Here is a 24,057-nt window from a genome sequence, read left to right on the forward strand (position 1 = left end):
TCCCAACGTTCTTATTCTCTTTTCTCGTTATTTGTTCATATGGATTTGCTAGGACCATTTCCTTCTTTATGGTTTAGGTTTTTCAATCCAACTGGAAGTGCTACTTGATTGCTTTGGTCTCTTCCTTTTTATAAGTTCTAAGAAATGTAATACTTGTTTTAGGTTGCTTCAACGCCATCTTCACTTTCTGAAACTAAAGGCTATAAAAAATCAGGTAATCTATATCATCTTTTCTTTTCTTTTTTTCTTTTTTTAAATTTCAGATGTCTTGTCAACATTCAAGCCTCTTCTTATTTCTCCCCTGTTTTTTCTAGGGGCAAAACCAAAGATAATTCTCTTGTCAATGTTAGGGATCGAAAGGTAACCTCTAATATCTCATTTCCCTCATATGCTGGCTCATTCATTGCGTTTTCATTTCACCGTCTCTACAGTAATGGCCTTTGAATTACTTTTGTAGGTTAGAATAGCAAATGGGCTTCCGTTTATGCTCTTTGCCATTCATGGTTGAGAAATGGGTTTACAGATGAAACTCAAGTTTGCATATCTTTGCTGGGAATTCATTTAAAGTTTACCTGCCTTGGAACAATGATATATTATTTTTTGTACGACCTGCCTATGAACGACTTTTTTAAGACAGAACAGTTTTTTTCCTACAAAAACATATTTATCTTGAATTAGTAGTGGTTTAACTTTTAAGGATATGGTAACAATTCAATTACCATGTACCCTGTGGCGGGGCTTGGGCTTCAAGTGTTGTCAAGGACACAAAGTACACTCGAGGCACTAGAACCCTCATATTGCCTGAGGCACAAGGTGCAAAAATAGTGCTCACCTGAGTGAAGGGGCTATGGGTATGTGTGTGTGTGTGCATATATAAAAAATAAGCTTAAGGTATGTAATCCTGATAGTAACTATAAAGAGTGGTCCGATTATCCTACAAAACATGCAAAATTTCCTTTTTTTTTCTTTTTTTGGCCAACATGCACAATTTCCTTGTGGTCCAATACTGTTTTTGAATGCTCAAACATTAAATAGAGAGTTTGATATTGTCACTTTGCTTACTATTGAAGATGTAGTTAATGAAAATAAAATAAATGAAAGAGAACTTCAATTAGGTGTGCTTTTTGGTGCCTACCACCTCACAAGAAAGTGCGTGTAGGCACAACAGGCATGCGCCTCATCAAATGTGCCTCACCCGAAAGGCTCTTTGGTGCTTTTGTTTTCTTGCACTGTGCCTTATTGCCTAAGTGTCATGAGCCAACCTTGTATAAGGCCATGACCGGGACTTAGGTTGCCATGAGCCACCCATGTATAGGGCCATGGCCGGGTAAACCCATTGTGTTAGGAAAAGTGTCCCCATTTCAAACATTGTAACGGTTACTGGTAGCATAGCTCTAAAATCTCTAAGGCTCTTTAGGGGGGTGAGCCGGCAGGGTATTGTTTGGCTGTCTCACCGGGTGCTATGCGAGCTTAGGCCACCCACCATGGGCTGCCCCCCTGGCCCTGGTGATGGTGGGAGGTCCCGATGTATGATCCCCGATTTTAATGAAATTCGCCTCGATTGAATGCCCGATTGTTGCCTCGATGTGTTTCTTTTCTTTCTCGATGTGAATGTGCCTTGTTGTGTGTATGGATGAGATTGATATTGATATATTGTGCCTTATTGTGAATGCTTGAGACTAACCATGGTTTATGGTTATTTGTTCAGATCTCGATCTATTGAGGGCTGACTTGGGTGGAAGCGTCCATTCAAGTGCCACGAGGGCTAGTGCTTGTTGAGAGAAAGCTTAGTCCGTGACACGTGGTATCAGAGCACGGTTGAGAAGTGCTAGAGAAATGGATGAGATGGCCACAAGTGGTGGACCGGGTCATCAGCAGAGAATTGAGGAACTTGAGGCCGCGGTGGCCGCAATGAAAACTCATATGGTGACAAAAGATCGAGTGAAGGAGATCGAGATAACCCAGCGAGAGTTGTCCGATACTCTCCACAATGTGAGCGAAGAGGCTAGAGATGCCTTGAACATTCTCCACAAGGAGTTTGAGGAGCTCAGGGCCCAGATGAGCATCCTACAAATGGCGGTGGCCAGTTCAGGTTCGAGCTCGACGGACAGGGGACAAAGGCCCAAAGTGCCGGAGCCTCGGTGCTATGAGGGGGCGAGGGATGCCAAGGAACTTGAGAATTTCCTGTTCGACATGGAACAATACTTTCGAGCTGTACACACAAGTTCAGAGGAAGACAAGGTGACAATGGCATCGATGTACCTCGTGGGGGATGCCAAGTTGTGGTGGCGCTCCAAGTTTATTGATGGGGAGTGCCCGATTAAGACTTAGACGGATCTGAAGCGTGAACTGAAAAACCAGTTTTTTCCGAAGAATGTGGATTATATGGCTCGAAAGAGACTTCGAGAGTTGGTGCAAACCGGAACGGTGCGAGAGTTCGTAAGGAACTTTTCTACCCTGATGCTGGATATTAGGGACATGTCCGAAAAGGACAAGTTATTCCATTTTATTGAGGGCCTCAAGCCGTGGGCGAGGACAGAGCTACAGAGGCAAAGAGTGCAAGATGTGACGACGGCTATGGCTGCAGCGGAACGTCTTCATGATTTTAATGATGGTTCGTTAAAACGGAAGAACCCTCCACCAACTGGCAGTAGCTCTAATCTTGGGAGTGGGGGAAAGATAACTAGGTTGGACCGACCCTTCAGTTGGGGATCAGACAGGAGGTCCTTTGGGCGAGATAGCACCCAACCTAGGACAAACAACGCAGGGATTTTCAAGCTTAGGCAACCGCTTGCTTGCTTTCTTTGCAAGGGGCCGCATCGAGTGGCTGAGTGCCCGCACCGAGGAGCCCTTAATGCCTTAAGGACCTCATCCCAAAAGTCTACAAAAACGCCCGAGAGCATTGAAGAAGCTGAAGAGGAGCCAGCCAGGATGGGCTCAATAAGATTCCTCAGTGCCCTTCGCACCCAATTGAACACTATAAAGAAAGAGCAAAGCAGAGGCTTGATGTACGTGAACTTGACGATCAATGGGAAAGCCACCAAGGCCATGGTGGATACAGGTGCAACCGACACTTTCATCACACCAGAAGAAGCAAAAAGGTGTGGTCTTCAGATTAGTAAAGACTGTGGGAAATGAAGGCGGTCAATTCACCAGCCTTTGCAATCAGTGGAAGCTCGAAAAGTGTGACAACCCAATTGGGGCCATGGAAAGGGAAGGTAGACTTCACAGTCTCCCCCATGGATGACTTTGATGTCGTTCTAGGATTGGACTTCATGACGTTGGCTCAGGTGATCCCTATCCCCGCTGCTAGCTGCTTGTTGTTCTTAGGAGAACACCCATGTGTGGTGCCAGCCAATATCTTACCAAAGAGTGGGAAGAAAATATTTTGGCTTTGCAATTCAAGAAAGGGGTAAAGAGAGGAGAACCCTCTTTTGTGGCCATACCGATCTACAAAGAAGGGCCGAAAGTAGAACCAATACCCAATGACGTAAAGAAAGTGTTAGAAGAATTCAGAGAGGTGATGCCAGAGATGTTGCCCAAGGTTCTACCCCCTCGACGAGCAGTGGACCACGAAATTGAACTCCTCCCATGGGCAAAACCCCCTACTAGAGCTCCCTATCGTATGGCCCCGCCAGAGTTGGCCGAGCTGAGAAAACAGTTGGATGAGCTTCTACAAGTTGGGTTCATCCGACCATCAAAGGCTCCTTTCGGAGCGTCAGTGCTATTCCAGAAAAAACATGATGGGAGCTTGCGCTTATGTGTCGACTACAGGGCTTTGAACAAAGTCACCGTAAGAAACAAATATCCTATCCCACTCATAGCAGACTTGTTTGATCAATTGAGCGGGGCCAAGTACTTCTCCAAACTGGACCTGAGATCGGGATACCATCAGGTCAGAATCCTCGAGGGAGATGAGCCGAAGACCACTTGTGTAACACGGTATGATGCATTTGAATTCCTTGTTATGCCTTTTGGACTAACCAATGCTCCTGTCACATTTTGTACATTGATGAATCAGGTGTTTCATGACTACCTAGACAAGTTTGTAGTCATTTATTTAGACGATATAGTGGTATATAGCTCCACGTTGGAAGAACATCAAGAACACCTGCGCCAGGTATTTCAAAGGTTACAGGACCACCAGTTATATGTAAAAAGGGAGAAGTGTGCATTCGCTCAGACCCAAATCCATTTTCTCGGTCACATTGTCGAACGTGGCCACATCCGAATGGACATGGAAAAAGTCAGGGCCATCAAAGAGTGGACGATACCGAAGAATGTTAGTGAGCTCCGCTCCTTTTTGGGACTAGCCAACTATTATAGAAAGTTTGTGGAAGGGTACTCTCGTAAGACCACGACCCTCACGGAGCTACTGAAGAAGGAACATAAATGGTGTTGGACGAACGAGTGCCAGGAGGCCTTTGAGGGATTGAAGGATGCTATTATGAAGGATCCCATCTTAGCTCTCCCTTATTGGAAAGCCTTTTGAAGTCCAGACGGATGCATCAGATTTTGCTATTGGAGGTGTGCTTTTAAAACAACATCACCCGGTAGCATTCGAAAGTAGGAAGCTGAGTGAAGCTGAAAGGAAATACAGAGCCCAGGAGAAAGAGCTTCTTGCGGTGATTCATTGCTTGAGGACTTGGCGGCATTACTTGTTGGGTGCACACTTTGTCGTGAAGACAGACAACACAGCCGTTAGCCACTTTCTCACCCAACCAAGACTCACGACGAAACAAGCTAGGTGGCAGGAATTTTTAGCTGAGTTCGACTTTTATTTTGAGCATACCGCGAGAAAGACTAATCAAGTGGCGGATGCCTTGAGCAGGCGGCCAGAGTTAGCGGCCCTCAGAAGAATGGCCCCAATGGTGGCTAGCAGAGCCACTACAGACATCCATAAGTTGATTGGAGATCATTTAGGGAAAGACCCGCAAGCCTGTGCCATTTTGAAGCTAGTGGAAGAAGGGAAGTCCAAACATTTCTGGAAAGAAAATGGGGTCTTGTGGACCAAGGGACCTCGAGTCTTTGTGCCAAGAGCAGGAGGTCTGAGACAGATGCTGATGAGGGAGTGTCATGACACCCCATGGGCGGGACATCCGGGCTGGCAGCGCACATTGGCGTTATTGAAACAAGGATATTATTGGCCTCAAATGCGACAAGATGTGATGGAATATACGAAGACTTGCCTCATTTGCCAACAAGACAAAGTTGAGAAGAGAAAACCTGCAGGTATGCTTGAACCTTTATCGGTACCTACCAAACCGTGGGAAAGCATCTCCCTCGATTTCATCTCGAGCCTACCCAAGGTTGGCGATCTTGGAGCTATCTTGGTGGTGATTGATCGGTTCTCTAAGTATGCCACATTCATTCCTGCTCCCAAGTACTGTACAGCGGAGGACACAGCTCGACTATTGTTCAAACATGTGGTCAAGTATTGGGGCCTCCCCCAAAACATTGTCAGCGATAGAGATCCTAGATTCACGGGGTCCTTTTGGAGAGAACTTTTCAAGATTTTGGGGTCCCAACTCAACATCTCCTCTAGCTATCACCCTCAAACTGATGGCCAAACAGAGCGGTTCAATGGATTGTTAGAGGAATACTTGAGGCATTTTGTCCACGCCAACCAAAAGAACTGGCCCTCATTATTGGACGTTGCTCAACTTTGTTTTAATTCCAACAAAAGCTCTTCCACTAACAAGAGCCCATTTGAAGTGGTCACCGGACAATTACCAAGGCTACCCCACACTTCCTTGGAACAATATGAAGGAAAGAATCCCAGAACATTCAACCTCAGCAAGGAGTGGAAACAAAACACGGAGATCGCACAAGCCTACTTAGAGAAAGCGTCAAAACGGATGAAGAAATGGGCAGACAAGGGTCGTAGAGCTTAACAATTTCAAGTTGGGGATTTGGTTCTTGTTCGATTAGTCCCTGAACAAACCAGGTTCTTGAGGAAGAGAGATCGTAGATTGGTGCGCAAGTACGAAGGTCCAGTAAGGGTCCTTTCCAAGGTGGGGAATACTTCCTACAAAATCGACCCTCCAAAATGGATGAAGGTGTACCCAGTATTTCATGTGAGCAACTTGAAGCCATTCCATGCAGATCCTACAGATGCTGGTCGAAGAGAGCCAACCAGAGCCGCCATCACCATGAAATCACCCTCAGAGCGTCGAGTCCAAGAGATCTTAGCTGACAGGGAAACCAAGATATCTCGAAGACTAGTTCGGGAGTACTTAGTAAAGTGGGAGGGACTAGGCCTAGAAGAAACCAGCTGGGAGAGAGAGCACGACCTCCAGAGATTTCAAAGGAAGATCGAAGAATTTCAAGCCAACAAGTCGACGAGGACGTCGTTAGAATAGGTGGGGGAGGATGTCATGAGCCAACCTTGTATAAGGCCATGACCGGGACTTAGGTTGCCATGAGCCACCCATGTATAGGGCCATGGCCGGGTAGACCCATTGTGTTAGAAAAAGTGTCCCCATTTCAAACATTGTAACGGTTACTGGTAGCATAGCTCTAAAATCTTTAAGGCTCTTTAGGGGGTGAGCCGGCAGGGTATTGTTGGGCTGTCTCTCCGGGTGCTATGCGAGCTTAGGCCACCCACCATGGGCTGCCCCCCTGGCCCTAGTGATGGTGGGAGGTCCCGATGTATGATCCCCGATTTTAATGAAATTCGTCTCGATTGAATGCCCGATTGTTGCCTCGATGTGTTTCTTTTCTTTCTCGATGTGAATGTGCCTTGTTGTGTGTATGGATGAGATTGATATTGATATATTGTGCTTTATTGTGAATGCTTGAGACTAACCATGGTTTATGGTTATTTGTTCAGATCTCGATCTATTGAGGGCTGACTTGGGTGGAAGCGTCCATTCAAGTGTCACGCGGACTAGTGCTTGTTGAGAGAAAACTTAGTCCGTGACACTAAGCGTGTGCCTTGACAACATGGGGGGCTTCCTAGTCAGATTCAGGGTTTGGTAAAGGACACTAATCAAAGACCTATTAGCTTATTGTTTTCATTCCTTCAATTATGACCAGTAATCTTAATTTTGACAGCAGCCCCAATATGGAGATATTATCAGGTCTCTTCCACAACCTTTACCTTTACCAGTCATGGGTAATTTGCTAAAGGACACAGAAGATGAAGAAAAACAAGAAGAGGAAGATAAAAAGGAGGTTGGGTTCCTTTATTGTTGTTGTTGTAACGCCAAGTTTTGTATTGATATGTTTCTCAAGTTTGATATGATCATGTTAGCCGTAGTCACATAATAATCATTATTGCATGTCATAAAATGATTTGAGAAAGATTTGCAAAGTTTTGTGTGCGTGTCAAGTGTGTGTGTCAGAGAGAGAGAGAGAGACCATTGGTGTCAGGTGCGATGTAACTAGTGTAAGAGTGTTGGGCTGACAAATGTAGGAGTGGGCGTACAAATTGCAGAGCAGCTGCCTCCGTACAAAAATGCAAGTCATAAAATGATTGAAAGATTTGCAAAGTAGTGTGTGTGTGTGTGTGTGAGAGAGAGAGACAGAGAGAGAGAAAGAACCTAAAAGTGTCTGGTGCAATGGTAACTAGTCTAACAACATTGGGCTGAAAATTACATGAGTCTGCATACAAGTTTTGAGAGCAGCTGCCTTTATGCAAAATTGCTAGAAGGTGTATAATTTTCGATTCACCCCTTCCATCACCCAACTACAGCACGACCATAACTGTGTAATAACTCAATTGGTGATCACGTTTAATAGCAAGCTGTCAGTCCTAGCCCATATAATGAAAATGAATCGAGAAGATTATAAATTTATCTAGTTCTTGGATCCCGGTTGCATTTTCTTATCTGACTGAGGTGATTTTATTAACAAAATAATTTTATTATTCGTGATTTGAAATTATTTTATTTTGTTAACTATTAATACATAGTAATTAAATATTATTGTATTTATTATTACTAAAAATTAAATATTATTTTATATAAAAACATGAAAATAACCATACATACTGTAATAATTATACAAGTTAATGTATTTAATGTTATTTAAAAATGATAATTTGTAAAATATTAAAAATATTTTATTTATTTTATAATAAAATATAATTAAATTATTAAATTGATAAATATATTTATTAATAGGTCACTACAAAGTATTAGGCTTTTAGTGGTGTTTTTTTTTTCCATATTTAGCAATGTTTATAAACACCACTAAAAGATTAGTAGTATTTGCTAAAAATGCTGCTAAGAGTGTCGCCTATACCTGCGTCAGAAAAATAGCGACATTTTTAGAAAAACACCACTAACTTAACAACCTTTTTATCATAAAACGATGCTAAATTTAGAGGTTTATAATATAAAACGTCACTAAATTTAGTGACGTTTATAGTAAAAAGCACCACTACATTTTGGCATTTAAAGGTGTTTTTAGGTACAAATGTTGCGAAATTAAAAAAAAATTTAATTTTCTTTTAATATTGATTATTATCATTAAATAAAAAATATTAAAAGAAATAAAAATGAACTTAAATTCATAAACTAAATATTATAAATACATAATTTGTTTCAATATGGATGGAACACATAGTTTAATACATGCAATAACATTCAAATTATTTTAGTACATTAATCAAAAATTTAAAATGTGTGAAATTGATGAATGCATAGATTTGGAACATTACCATTTGATGAAAGATTTTACCCACCTTGGTCACTACCATATTCTGTTATTGATAGTTTTCATGCACAACAAATCCTTTCAAGCAAGATTAAATCGTTTTATCAAACACAATGATCGAAAAAAACAAACAAAACAAATGCCAAGATGAGATGAAAAAAAAACATAATAGACTATTTCAGAATGGTTTCATCTTGAATGGATCAATAAATTCATGTTAACAAGTGACAATTTTTTAGTAATTTAAAAAATATTTTTTTGAAAAAAAAACTAAACCTAAAATTTCATTCATGTTTGTAACTAAATTTAACGTTCAATTTCAAGTTTTTCAGAGAAAAATTCTATTTCTTTCACTTTTTATTTTATCTTGAATTTATCTTACCAACCAAACAAAACAAAACTCAAAGCTGCAATAACGAAATAAATTGATAAAAAAAAAAAGAACGGCCAAACACTGAAGATTGCCAATGTTGAAATGGAGTTTGAACAATGGCAGAAATGCAACAAATCAGACAGAAAATTTAGGGATTTGACCTAACAAATCAGACTGAAAGTTTAGGGATTTGACTAAAATTACAAGAAAGCTAACTTAAAATTTACAAAAACAAAAGGAAAAAAAATGAAAATTGGACACAAAACGACTGAAACTTAGGCAGAAAATGAGAAAAAGTGACCTAAAATGAGCAAAAATAAAAGAAATGAGTAGGGGAAAGAAAAGCAAAAAAGAAGTCTTGTGGATTTGAAATTTAAGAAAAATTTAGTAGTGGAAAAGTGTGATTATTTAAAGCATTTTTGGCTAAAACACCTCTAATAATCTTTAATTTTTTTTTAGAACTATTCAAGGCATTTTTAGCTAAAAATGTATTGAATAATCCTCTTTAATTAAAAATTAGATGGGATTATTTAAGATATTTTTAGCCAAAAATACCTTCAATAATCTCTTCTAATATTTTTTAGAAATTATTCAAGACTTTTTTTATCAGAAAATGCCTTAAATAATTTCTTACAAAAAAATAAATAGGGTTATTCAAAGCATTTCTGGCCAAAAATGCTTTAAATAATTCATCTCATTTTTATTGGGAATTATTCAAGACATTTTTTGTCAAAAATGTCTTAAATAATCTTTTCTAATTTTTTTTACCAAAAACACCTTTAATAATCCCCTCCAATTTTTTAGAAAGGATTATTAAAGGCATTTTCTACCAAAAACGCTTTCAATAATCCCTTTCATTTTTATGAGGGATTATTGAAGGTGTTTTAGACAAAAAAATACTTTCAATAATCCATTTTTTATGAGAGAATTATTGAAAATATTTTAGGCCAAAAACGCATTTAATAATCCTCTTAAATTTTGATAAAGAGATTATTGAAGGTATTTTTTTTACCAAAAATGCCTTAAATAATTCTCTTAAATTTTGATAAGGAGATTATTGAAGGCATTTTTGGTCAAAAACCCCTTCAATAATCCTTTTCATTTTTTACGAAGAAATTATTAAAGGCGTTTTTGATAAAAATTACCTTCAATACCAAAAACGCTTTCAATAATCCCCTTAAATTTTTATAAGGAGATTATTGAAGGTATTTTTTAGCAAAACATACATTCAATAATCCCTTCCAATTTTTTAGAGGGGATTATTGAAAGTATTTTCTGTAAAAAAATGCTTTCAATAATCCTCTTAAATTTTAATGAGAAAAATATTGAATGCTTTTTTGACAAAAAATACCTTCAATAATCTATTTTTTATGAGGAGATTATTGAAGATGTTTCAAGCTAAAAACGCATTTAATAATTTTCTTAAATTTTGATAAGGAGAATATTGAATGTGTTTGCCCTTAAATTTTGATAATGAGATTGTTAAAGGCGTTTTGGCTAAAAATGTCTTTAACAATCCTTTTCAATTTTTTTAAAAGGATTATTGAAGGCATTTTTTGCCAAAAAATACATTTAATAATTCATTTCATTTTTTACGAAGGGATTATTGAAGGCATTTCAAGCAAAAAATACATTCAATAATTCTCTTAAATTTTGATAAGAAAATTATTGAAAGTGTTTTTGATCAAAAATGCCTTCAATAATCAATTCCAAATTTTTAGAGGGGATTATTGAAGGTATTTTCTACCAAAAATGCCTTCAATAATCCCCTTAAATTTTTATAAAGAGAATATTAAATGTGTTTTTTTATCAAAAACGCCTTTAATAATCCTTTTCAATTTTTTAGAAGGGATTATTGAAGGCATTTTTTATATACAAAAAAAAAAAAAACACCTTCAATAATCTCATTTAATTTTTTAAAAGGGGATTATCGATTCAATAATTCATTTTTTATGAAGAGATTATTGAAGGTATTTTTGATCAAAAACGCATTCAATAATCCCCTTAAATTTTGATTAGGAGATTATTGAAGGTATTTTTGGCCAAAAACACCTTCAATAATCCACTCTAATTTTTTATAGAGGATTATTGAAGGCGTTTCAGGCAAAAAATGCCTTAAATAATCCTCTTAAATTTTAATGAAGAGATTATTGAAGGCATTTTTACTAAAAATATCTTCAACAATCCCCTCCAATTTTTTAAATGAGATTTATCAAAAATATCTTTAATAATCCCTAATGTTTTTTATAGGGGATTATTGAAGTCGTTTTCTATCAGAAATGCCTTTAATAATCCTCTTAAATTTTTATGAATGGATTATTCAAAGCGTTTTAATGAATAAACGCCGTTAATTTTTATCTTTAGTGACGTTTATAACTACAAATGCAGCTATTTGAATATTTAATGGCGTTTTAATACAAAACGTCACAAGTTTTATAAAACCACGGAAGCTAGCAGCGTTTTTAAGTGAAACGCTACTAAGAAACTACCACTAATTTTTCATTTTCTTGTAATGGGTAAATTAATTTTTATAATATAAATTATGTAAAAAATATTTGAATTAAAAAATTAAACTAATCTATTAAATTCATAAAAAGAGAAAATATAAAATGATTATATTATATAAAAAATTAAAGAATCACACATTATTTTTGAACTTATTATTATGAATATTAATTTAAAATATAAAAATTTATAATATGAAATAATTATAATTTTAAGAGAAAGCAATTTTTTAATTTAAATATTAAATTATTAATATTTATTATTGTTAATTGTACGTACAACTTCTCTCTATATAATTTCCACTTTTAATTTTGCTTTTAATCTTTTTTTTTCAGTTAACATACAATTTTTTTCAATATAAAAATTAGATTAAAACCACTTTATAAAAGTTTAAAAGACATCATAACTTTTAATCTCAAAGTTTTAACTTTATTCTTTTAATGGTATATTTTATTTTTACTTATTTTGAAATATATATATTTAACAATTAATTTATTTATATATTTTTAAAAATGTCATTCATAATTTTAAATAAAATTATTTATTTGATATATTATGTTTCTTTGTACCTTTGTTTATGAATTGATAAAATTTATAATTTTGTAAGTTTTTGTAGTGCATTTCTTGTGTGTATATATATATATATATATATATATATATATGTATGTATGTATGTATATTAATAATATAATAGGATAAATTAATGAAAAAATTAAAATATAATATAATATTAATTGGCCCTCTCAAAATCAAATGTTAAGATCTGTCATTGCTTATCAAATACAGTGATCTAATCACCATGTATATTTTCGTATGTTTTTAAAGTGATCACTTCATAACAAACACTATTTTAGTGTTGCTATTACTGTTAATCTTTCATTAACCAATGAAGGTTCGCTTATTGCTGATAAATGTGGATAGCTGCATGTCCATCAGCATTGCTGCATGTCCATCAGCATTGCTGCAATAGTTCCTAAAACCAGATTAAGCAATTTGATTTGTTTTTTTCCTTTCTTAGAATGAGCTGAATTTCTGTTTTTCTGCTTTGAGGATGAGCAATCAGTCAAGAATTTGTCAGCACAAGAATTGTTGAAAGGGCATATGGATCAGGCTAAAATGGTCAGATCAACGTAAGTTTCTTTCTTTGCAATTTAGTGTGTTTCTCATGAATTTAGCTGCTATAATGATTTTATACTGGTTCCTGAAAATCAAAACATTAATAGTAATTGTTGTCTTTCTTCTGCTAGGGCTTTAGAAGAGCACATGATACAAGCTTTTTACTGTCTTATTTTATACTAGCGCAAAAAAGAGCAGTGGGAAAGTTATGAAGCATTATGCATTATGTACTTTTCTTTGGTCTAGATTGATCTTTCACCCTTTTGTAAGATGTTATTGGAATGCAAAATTTGTACTATTTCACCTTTACAAGCTAGAGGCAGGGGTTAAGTTGGTAACCAAGGCACGGAGAGAACAAGCTGGGCTAGTGTGAACAGGATGTTCGGATAATGCATAGAAGAATATAAATAACTGTTGAAATGACTTTGTTTTTTGACAAATATTTTCCAATGTCTCCCTGTTGATCTTTCATTTTTCCTCAAATGGTATCTTTCTGGTTTTCTACTAAATGCTTAGATTTAAACTCAAATGGATGTATTGAATGCAGAAGATGACTATGTGTGAGACTGTCCTTTGTCATAGGTTAAGACAAGAACGTTTAAAACGAATTGCGAGGTACAAAACTAGGCTTGCTCTTCTCCTACCTCCCCTTGTAGAACAGTTCCGAAGTGATGCTGCTGCAGGAAACTGAGCCAGAATATTATTATCAGAAACCAATTACATTGCGGCATAGGGATTCAAATAACGGTTTGATAGCGGAATAGCGGCCGCAAAATTGCGGTAGCACCGCCCTCCGCCACCATTAGTAGATAAAAAGCGATTAAGAAATTTATTCACAGCAAAAATGAAAAGTAACGGTCGCAAAATAATAACGTAACGGACAATAGCGACAATAACGAACCGTTATTGTCACAATTCTGTTTTTCTACTCACAGATCTAATAGTTGAAGAAAAAAACAAAATTTTAAGTTTGCAGAATAAAACAATAAACCTGCAAAAGTAAAGTAAAAGCCAAACCAAAAAATAAAGCTCACAATCTCAGATCTTTATCATCAAAATAATTTTAAAAACGAGCTAGAAAACAGATCAATTATTTCAAGTTTCAACTTTCAACCATTCAATCGACATTTTCGGCATTCAAATTCAAATCAACCTCAAGTTTTCAATCAATATTCAAGATCAAATAAGGTAAGAAAAGAAAATTAAATTACCTTTTTTTTTTTTGTAAAATTTTTGTAAAATGATTTGTTGTCTTGTGAGAGTTTGAAAGACGAATGAAGTATCTGTAGATACTAGGCAAGTCAATAAGTGACAGTGATAAAGGGATGTGAGAGAAAATGAGAGATGAAAAAAAAAAGATAAGAAGAAATTTCTAGAAAGCCAAAAAAGGCAACACGAAGAAAAAGATGAATAGAAGAAAGTAGCATTTCTAGAAAGGTTTATCGTTTGCTAGAAAGAATTAAACAAATTTGAGATATTAGGCACGTGGAGAGAGATTGGATGGGGTGGGGAGGATTGGGTGTGGTAGGGCGTTGGGGGGAAGGTGGGGAGGGATTGGGTGTGGTGGGATGTTGGGGAGAAGGTGGAGAGGGATTGATGGGGGTGGGGAAGGATTAGGTGTGGTAGGGTGTTTGGAGGGTGGGATTAAATTTTTTTATTTAATTTTGTAATTAATTTTTGAAAATTTTTTAGATAAAATTTAATTAGTGGTTTTGAAAATTTATAATTAAAAAAAAGAGATTAATAATTTAATATAATTTATAGAGATTTTAAATGAAAATTTTTGATAAATTTTTTTGTATAAGTTAGATGAAAAATAATTAAAATTAAATATTATATTTTGATTGTGTTATATATTAATTTATAATTTTGTATCTGAATTTTAATATTTTTTTGTTATTTTGATATTTATATTATTGTCAATTCTTTTGATATTAGATTAATTCTTGTTATTTTTGTATAATTATTGAAGATTGTGTTTATTATATAATTATTAAAAGTTGTTTGTGATAAAAAAAATTATATCAATTAGTGTATCAAAAAAATTAAGTTACTTAACAAATTTAGCATTTTATGATCTATTACTCTTATTAAGATTAAAGACTAAAAAATAAAAAATATAGGTTTGAAAATTTTATTAAATTATAAGTTTGAAAACTTTTAATTTTTGAAATTTTTTTAGATAAAATCTAATTAGAGGGATTGAAGATTTATAATTAAAAAAAAATTAAGAGATTAATAATTTAATATGATATACATAGAGATTGTAGATGAAAATTATTGATAAATTTTTTATATAAGTTAGACGAAAATTAATTAAAATTAAATATTATATTTTGATTATTTTAGATATTAATATATAATTTTGTATATGAAATTTAATAATTTTTTTTGTTGTTTTGATATTTATATTGTTGTCAATTCTTTTTATATTAGATTAATTCTTATTATTTTTGTGTAATTATTGAAGATTGTATTTATTATATAATTATTTGAAGTTATTTGTGACAAAAAAATTAATATCAATTAGTGTATCAAAAAGATTAAGTTATTTAATAATATTCTTAAGATTAAAAACTAAAAATTAAAAAATTTAGTGTAAAATCAATTTTTAATGATGTAATAAGTAATATTAATATTTCTAAATATAAGTTTATTTTGTTTTTATACAAAATAGTAAGTATGTCACCACGTGAAGAGTTCCCAAGTAAAGGAGTAGAGGGCACGTTAAGTGATGATATAGGTTGGCATTTTGGAACACTTGTGCCAAATACAAGAGGAAATGTTTCATGTAAACTTTGTGGTAAAGTTGTAAAAAGAGGAATAACACGTTTCAAAAAACACATTGCTCATAAAACTGGCAATGTTGCACCATGCCCCAACATTACTGGTATGTTATGTTTTTTTAATTTCTTTGAAAATATTATTGTTAATTTCTTAATAAAAATTATAAAATTACATAAGCATGTGCAAATAATTTTCTCTTTTTTTTTTAACTATATTATTAATAGGTATAGTAAAAGAAAGTATGATGAAACTCTTTTAAGAAAGCAAATCAAAAAAAGCTGACAACAAAAGGAGAAAAAATGAATTTTTATCACAGTTAAGAGGGGAAGATGATTATGAAGGATTTATTGATGAAGATATTGCTACTAGACAAGCCGTGCGAGATAGTATCCAATCACAACATGAGTGGCACAGAAGACAAGAATTCAAACAAAGAACTAGTGGTTGGAGTAACATATATGAAGAAGGACGAAGCTCTCATGGTTCAATTGCTGAATATTTTGAAGAAAGAACAAGAAAATCAACTCCAAATGAGTCTAAACTTTCATTAAGGGGAGCTATTCCTGAATTGGTTAGAAGTAAAAGTTCAAGACAACCAAAAGTAAGTGATTCATTTTTAAAGACATTAGGAAGAAAAATGGGTGAATCAGTATCAAAATTTTTTATATATGATCGACTTCCTTTTCAATTAGCAAATTTTCCATAGTTGCATAATTTGATTTCTGTGACAGCAGAAGTTGGCCAACATGTAAGACTTTCAACACCTTATGAGAATCAACAAGTTCATGAATGGGTTAATGAATCAAAAGCTTATTGGAATGAATTGGGTGTCACTTTGATGTGTGATGGTTGGATCAAAAGTTTGAATCAAATGCATATCATTAATTTTCTTGTTTACTGTAGTAAAAGGACCATTGTTTGAAAATTTGTAGATGTCTCAAGTGTTCGTAGTAGAGATACAAACTTGTACTATAGATTATTAGATGAAGTTGTGGAAGAAATTGAAGAAAAATACATTGTTCAAATAGTCATTGATAACGAGGCAGCATTTAAGGTAGTAGGAAAAAGACTAATGGAGAAGAGAAAACATTTGTATTGGACAGCATGTTCAGCTCATTGTTTGGACTTATGTCTTGAAGATATTGGGAGGAAAAAAATGTGGCAAAGGTTTTGGATGATGCAAAGAAAATGACTTGTTTTGTATACAATCACATTTAGACTGTTAATTTGATGAAGAACTATACACAAAGGAAGCAAATACTTCATCTTGCTCTTACCCGATTTGCCACTCTTTCATACAATTAGAAAAAATAATGAGGCAAAAGCAAAGTTTGAGAGAGATGTTCAATTCAAAGGTTAGTACTTAGTAATTAGTACAACTATTTAAATCTAGCATCTTTTTATGATATTATTGTTTCAAAATACTAATTTAAAATATATTACTCTAAAAATTTATTGATGAATATATAAGAATTTAAAGATTCAAAATGGGGACAACAAAAATCATGACCTGCTTATGAAGTCAAAAAAATTATTTTGGGAAAATATTTTTGAAAAAAGCCAGGCGATATAATAAAAGTTTATGAGCCTTTGGTAAAAGTGTTGCGCCTTGTGGATGGTGATGAAAAACCAACAATGGGCTTTATTTACGAGGCTGTGGATAGAGCTAAACAAGCAATTCAACAAACTTGTCGTTATTCTGTTGAATATGAAAAGATTATTGACAATAGATGGAGTTTTATGCACTCAAACTTACATTCAGCTGGTAAGTAAACCAAGAATATATATGGTATTTAAAAAATATGTTTATTTTTTATACTTAAATTGCTTATATATTTATTTTTTATTACTTTAATATAATATTGTTATAAATTATGTTTAGGTTACTATTTAAATCCACAATTTCAATTTGGAGTGGAACATTCTGCAAATGTATTTAAGGAAACATTAAAAGGTATAAAAACAGTTATTGAAAGATTAGAACCTTCGATAGATACTCAAATCAGAATGATTAATCAGGTTAGTATTTAATACTATTTTATAACTTTAACATTTATTTTATGTATTAAAAATTAAATTATTTTTTATTTATTCATTTATTATTGTATTTTCAATCGATGTAGTTGTTATTATTTCGAGACAAGCATGAAACATTTGGTAGTCCATAAGCACAAAAAGCTTGGAAGCAAATGAATTCAGGTAAATAGTAAGTTAAATAATTATAATTTATTTATATTATTTAATTGTATAGCCCATTGAAATTTAATTTAAATAATTTTATACAGCTGAGTAGTGGATGATATATGACACTTGTGTTCCTGAATTACAAAAACTAGCAATCAAAGTGCTTAGTCAAACAACATCTGCATCAAATTGTGAACGTAATTGGAGCACATTAGCTATATTCACACCAAAGCAAGAAACAGATTGAAGTTTAAAAGACTCTAAAAACTTGTATATACTTATTATAACATGAGGTTGAGGATGAGACATCAGAAAAGAATGAGCATGGATGAAATAAATAATAGTTTTAATCCTATTAGCCTTGACCATATTTTTGAAGATGATGATCCACTAACAGAATGGCTGCAAGAAAAAGAAAATTCTCTATTAGATGGTCAAAACTCTGATTGGTTGCCTGCAGATAATTCTGATAATGAAATGAATGTTGAACGATCACATCAATCTCAAGAAAAGAATGTGTGTCATTCAAGTTCAAGTCCAACACCAAGTCAGAGTGATGATAGTGGTGGTTTAAGTCCAGATGATGATGGTGATGGTGCGAATTTTAGTGATAATATGGATGCAAATCGACCTTACAGCCCACTTGAAGGAGAATTTGGGCTTGCTGCTACTGGTGGACTTTTCATTAATATGGTAGAATACGAAGGAAATCCATTTGCTGAATCTAGTGAGGGTCAAAATGCACGTACAGCTTGATCAAAAGGAAAAGCGAAGAAGCACCACTATGAAATTTCTAGAGGTTCTTCATCTTCAGGTGAGAAATCAAATTCTAGTAACTTTGAGTATAGTGAATCATCTGCTAGTACTCAAAGACATTACTATCCACCAGAACAACATAATTTTCGACCTTCTCATGGTTATCCACCTCCATATGATTATTATCTACCTCAAATGTATCCTCCACCTCCTCAAATATATCCTCCACCTCAAATGTATCAGTTACCACAAATGTACCCTCCACCACAAATGTATCATCCTCAAATATATCCTCCACCTCAAATGTATCAAGAACAAAGGCCTCAGGGATGGAGATGGAGTCAACTTGGCTCTCAAAGTGAAGATAGAGAATCAGATCCTCCTTGTCATTCTACCATGTGGTAAATTTTGAAATATGTATTAATAATTGTAGTTGATGAAATTTGAATTTATTATATTTTTTAAGTTTGTAATTTTATTAAATTAAATGCTTGGTATTTAACATATTATGTTTTGTTAATATTTGATTTGTCTAGAATTAATATTGAATATGAACTTGGCCAAGAAAAATTTTATGGACAAACCAAATATGAATGCTTTTTATAATCTAAATAAAATTGTGAATAATTTTTTTACAAAATAAAAAACATAGTGTCATAAACTATTTTTAAAATCATTGAATAAGAGTTTTTATAATTATAATTATAATTATTACATTTTATAATAAATTGTACAAAAAAAAAATTCACGACCATGATGACCGCAGTGACCGCAATTATCTCCGTTATATCCGAAAACGCGACAAATATTACGCGACTGAAAACGTGACCGCAACCGCTATTTAAATCCTTGTTGCGGCATCTTCATGGGCTTCATGCGTCAGTTTATTGTAGTTCTTTTATAACTGAGTAGCAACTAGAGACACAAAGTTATTGCGGGGTGATGGAGCCAGCTTTAATGTGGCAGTGAGCAAACTGTATTTTCTGTTTATAACTGGATGTAGAACTTCAGATTTGCTACGGATATTTGCATTGCACATGTGCAGCTTTGAAACAGTTCTAAAAAATGTTGAATTCGTTCCTCATGGGTGGTCAGAATAGAATAGATGGAACTCGAGAAGTCAGAATAATCCTTTTGACAAATCTCAGGTGAAAGATGGAGTGAAGTCAGTCCTTTATCTTCTCTATCTCTGAATCTGCTTAATGTCGATGTTACAGCTGGTTGCCTTGTTTTAAGGCTCTTCTTAGAATCAAGTGACTTAATTATGCGGTCTGAGGAAACTCATTATGAGGGTGGAATTGAGTGAGTTTCGATCGCATTTTGACACTTTATCTGGATGGACCAAATCTGAAAATTCAATACCAAACCAATGTTACTTACTATAACAAGAAAATAAAAAGAAAAGAATATTATCGTCGATGGCACAGAATGCGTCTTTTGGCTTAGGCGTTCCTTGCTTTCTATCTCTTTCGCTTCTTTTTCTGCCCTGAACTCTTTGCTTCCTCTTTCTTACATTGTCTTAGCTGTGCGCGGAAGAAAGGAATGCCCATTAGCTAAATGCCCATTGTCTTTGATGTGCACGGAAGAAGGGAATGCCCATTAGCTAAATTCCTAATGGGCATGGCTAACTAAATTCCTAAATTCTTTCCATTCTAGTGGCCAGTATACCTTGATTTAATGCAAAAAAATTTTGGTGAAGTTTACAGTAAAAATAGTACTGCTAATCAGAATCTTTATGATACTTCCAAATTACCTAAGGAAATATTGACAAAAAGAAATGAATCTATGTTCCTGAGACAAGTGAATTATGGGAATCACATCCCTGAAACAATTTAACCTTGTTTACTGGTTGGCTTCTCTGTTTTCTTTACTCTATGTTTGAATATATATAAAAATAAAGAAAAAGAAAGGAAAGGAAAGGAAATGAAATGAAAGTTTTTATATAAATAAATAAAACAAAGGAAAAAATATATGTACTCCTTATTTGAATAGTTAAAATTAATAAAAGAAAAGAAAAAAATTTTAATTATTATTTGAATAAATAGTGAAAAGAAAAGAAAATAATTTATTATAATAATTTTTTCAATTATAATCTTTTTTTATAAAATAATATATACTATACAAATATATCTCTATACTGCTTAGCTTGTATAAACAAATCTTTTTAAACAAAATAAAATATGTTTAATATTATAAAATATATTAACTAATTATTGATTTATTTTTAATTTTATGTTTAATTCAATCTTTTAATTTATTCTGATAATAATTTGATTTGTTTTGTTATTAAAACTTGAAAAATCATAAAATATTTATAAACTGTAATTTTATATAAAATACTCATAAAAAAATTATTTTTATAAGAAGTGTTAGTTATATAATCAAATAAAATCTCATAAGAAAAATATAAATATAATAATCCTTTTATAAAAATAAAAAATATTTAATTTTCTTTTCCTTAGTTTTTCTCTCAATTTGGGTATTAAAAAGTAAGAATTACAAAAAAATCTAAAGGATATTGAGTTTTTACCCTTTTTTTTTAAATTAAAAATTTATTCAAAGAAAAGAAATGTTTTTTTGTTTCCGTTACTTTTCCTTATTTTCCTTTCCTTTTCTTCCCTTACCTTTAATCCAAGCGTATACTTGCTGAAAAAGGTGTTAAGTAGGTTTTACAATGATAGGAAAATAGGAAAAGAATAACGAAATAAGATCAGTTTCAGCGCTTAGCACACAACCGATGTTTAGTAAGTCAATCTCATTAAGCAAAGATTTAATAAAATGCTGCGTCCCTGAGTGGTAAATGAATTCAACAACAAGCATTCACAAATAGTTAGCACGCGCCAGATATTGATTGCAGAGACAAAAAGGATGATCAAGCTTCACTTTCTCTCTTCTTCCGTTTTATGCTTTCCCTCCTTGCAATCAACAATGTTCCACTGAGTCTGAAGTCCGAAGACTCTGAACTCAAACTCCGCCAAAGCTTTTCCCAGCTCTCTGAGTGGAAGAGAATCTTAACTATTCCATCTTTTTTTTTTTAATCTTCTGCTTCCTTCTTACCACTTCTTTTCTTCAGAATCGAGTTTGAGATTGCTTGTGAGGAGCTACTACGTTATCTTGTTGCAGCAGCGAAACAATCGAGAAAAGGAGCATGAAGCTGGTTTTTTAAGTTGTGGATGCTCATAATCTTACACCCAAAGATGGTGAGGGGTCAGCTAGTCCATTCCTAAATACCTCAACCCTGTTTGAAATCAGAAACTTTTCTCCATTTTGATGAAACCAAAGACTACAATTATTAACCAATAACTTGAGGTCTCCTTTTACAATGAAAGGAGACCTATTCTGGGTTTCCTTGGTAGGGTAAGAATTCCTTGCTCCAGCATTGTCAGAAAAAGCGATGAAGTCTACCAACAGTTTCAACTAGAAAGACAAAAGTGCTTTCTCTCATCTGTCAAAGGTGAGATTGGCTTGAAAGTCTATATCTCATCAGAATCTGAAGCAAAGTCCCCTCTTCCTTCCTCCTCACCACAAACCCGGCTGTGTAATTAAATACTTCCATCATCAGCAGTTCAGCACCAACTTTCAACTCCTTTTTCAGATAATATCAACTGCAAATCTTTAGCAGCTCACAAAAGAGAATTTTGTCGCTGCCAAAGCTAATCCTCCCGTTATTCTAGTTCAGAAATCCAGTTCTCCTGCCGCGACCTGTTGTAAATGTAGCGATCCTTCTAAAGCGATGAAGGAAGAAATCAAAAAACCCACTGGAGGGACAGTAGAGACAACTACAAGCCAGCCTATCAGTGGAGAAACGGACACACAGTGTGCGATTTACCTTGCAGTCTGTTAATGCACAAGCCCAGCGAGGCGACCAGGAGGACTGTAATCTGAAGGACACCAATTCCAAGCTAGGTGAGAGATGGCATAATGGTGGTGCTTATTGAGAAAAAAGTTGGATGAGTGGTGAGAGATTCACAAGCACTTACGATCTTGTTGAGCAGATGTTCTATCTTTATTTTATGGTCATGAAAGCTAAGGATCATCCTCCTGGCTCGTAACTGGAAGCTGCAACCTTATGTGGATATCTCGATCTTTAGGAGAAAGCCACGTCTGGCTTGGGTTGCCAATTTTCAATTGGATTGTCTCCTTGATAGAAACAAATATAGATGCTGCATCCCGACAAGGACGTCCAAACTTGCGGTGGTTCCTTTCTTTCCAAATGAAGTAAATGCAGGTTGTCCAAGCAAGTGTAAGAATGATAGAAGTCAGAGATTTACCTTTCAAATAGCAGATAGCGCATTGAAGCTCGGAATTCCAATCCATAATTCTCTTTGTAATGCCAGATAGTTGGAGAATAGAACCCCAAATTTGTTGAGAAGACATAAAAAGAATAAGTGGTGTCTATTTTCGCGGGCAGAAATACATAGAAGCCAATCTGTGTTGGTAATAGCAGAATTAGCCCATGCGAAAATACGCTGAAGGGTAGGGAGTCTGTCCAGTATCCCCATGCAAGCAATAATTGATAATCTAGGCACCTGGAGGGGAAACCAAATAACTCGATGCCGGGAAACTTTCGGGTCAAAGCCCCCAAACACTGGCCATAGTGAAGTTTCCAGAAGCAGCAGCAGTCCATAGAACACAACGGGGTGATAAAACATCGGGATTAATAGTTCCACATAAAGCAGACTGGGTTTCTACAAGATCATTTGCTCGTGTAGAGGGCCAATGCCAGTCACCAAAGTGAAGGACATCCGTAACTTTGGCGTAGGAGACAAAGCAGAGTCATATAAGATTTGTTTATTATAATTAAGCAATATAAGGACCAGAGGGATGCCAATTATCATACCATAAGAATGTTTGTTCCCTATTCCCGATAATGTGCTTGAAAAAAGGTCTAGCCATCTCTCTAAGTTTGAGCAGCTTTCTCCAAGTCCAATACAGCTTTGGGGAGCAGAAACTTGCCAAAAGCTCCTTTTTTTGAGATGGTAAGCATGAATCCAAGCAACCCAGATATGTTTTAAAGAGCATGCTACATTCCAAGTGATGGGATTTTTAATTCCAAGGCCTCCCTCAGAATTAGGTTGGCAAATTAAATCCCATTGCACACGAGCTCCTTTAGCGGATCCAATCTTCCCCTTCAAAAGAAAGCTAGAGCAAAGTTTAATAACCTTTTTCACAACCTTCTTTGGGAGCATTAAGATACTACTCCAGAAATTCTGGGTGCTAAAAATTACAGAATTAAGAAGCTGAAGTCTACCTGCATAGTAAAGGTTTTTTGTTGCCCAACTATTAATTCTAGCTGAAAATTTCTCATAAGGGGGTTACATTCTCTCTCAGATAGTTTACCAGAAATAAAGGGAATCCCAAGATACCTTACTCGTAAAGCACCATGCTTAAAGCCAGTTAAAGCTAGCAAATTAGAGATGGCAGAAGGTTCAAGGCCACCATAGAAAAGTTCACTCTTTGCGTTATTGAGCTAAGCAAAAGAAGATATGAAGAATTTTCTGAACTGCAAGGACAGATTTCTTATTGCCAGACGTGAAAATTAATAGATCGTCCGTCAAACGCAAATATGACATTGACTTTCCTACATGTGGGATGATAATCAAAATACAAATGTGACAATGACACTTTCCTACAACTAAGGTGATAATCAATCATCTTTTAATTAATGGCCGTGT

General features: G+C 34.5%; 1 pseudogene; it reads left to right on the forward strand.

The window, feature by feature from the left end:
* The first annotated feature begins 334 nt into the window (after positions 1 to 334).
* LOC149512048 (uncharacterized) lies at positions 335 to 13,346 on the forward strand (annotated as a pseudogene).
* Positions 13,347 to 24,057: the final 10,711 nt, after the last annotated feature.

Source organism: Durio zibethinus, chromosome 23, assembly GCF_047325235.1.
Source record: "Durio zibethinus cultivar Kanyao isolate XHJ-2024 chromosome 23, ASM4732523v1, whole genome shotgun sequence".
In the NCBI taxonomy this organism is placed as follows: Eukaryota; Viridiplantae; Streptophyta; class Magnoliopsida; order Malvales; family Malvaceae; genus Durio; species Durio zibethinus.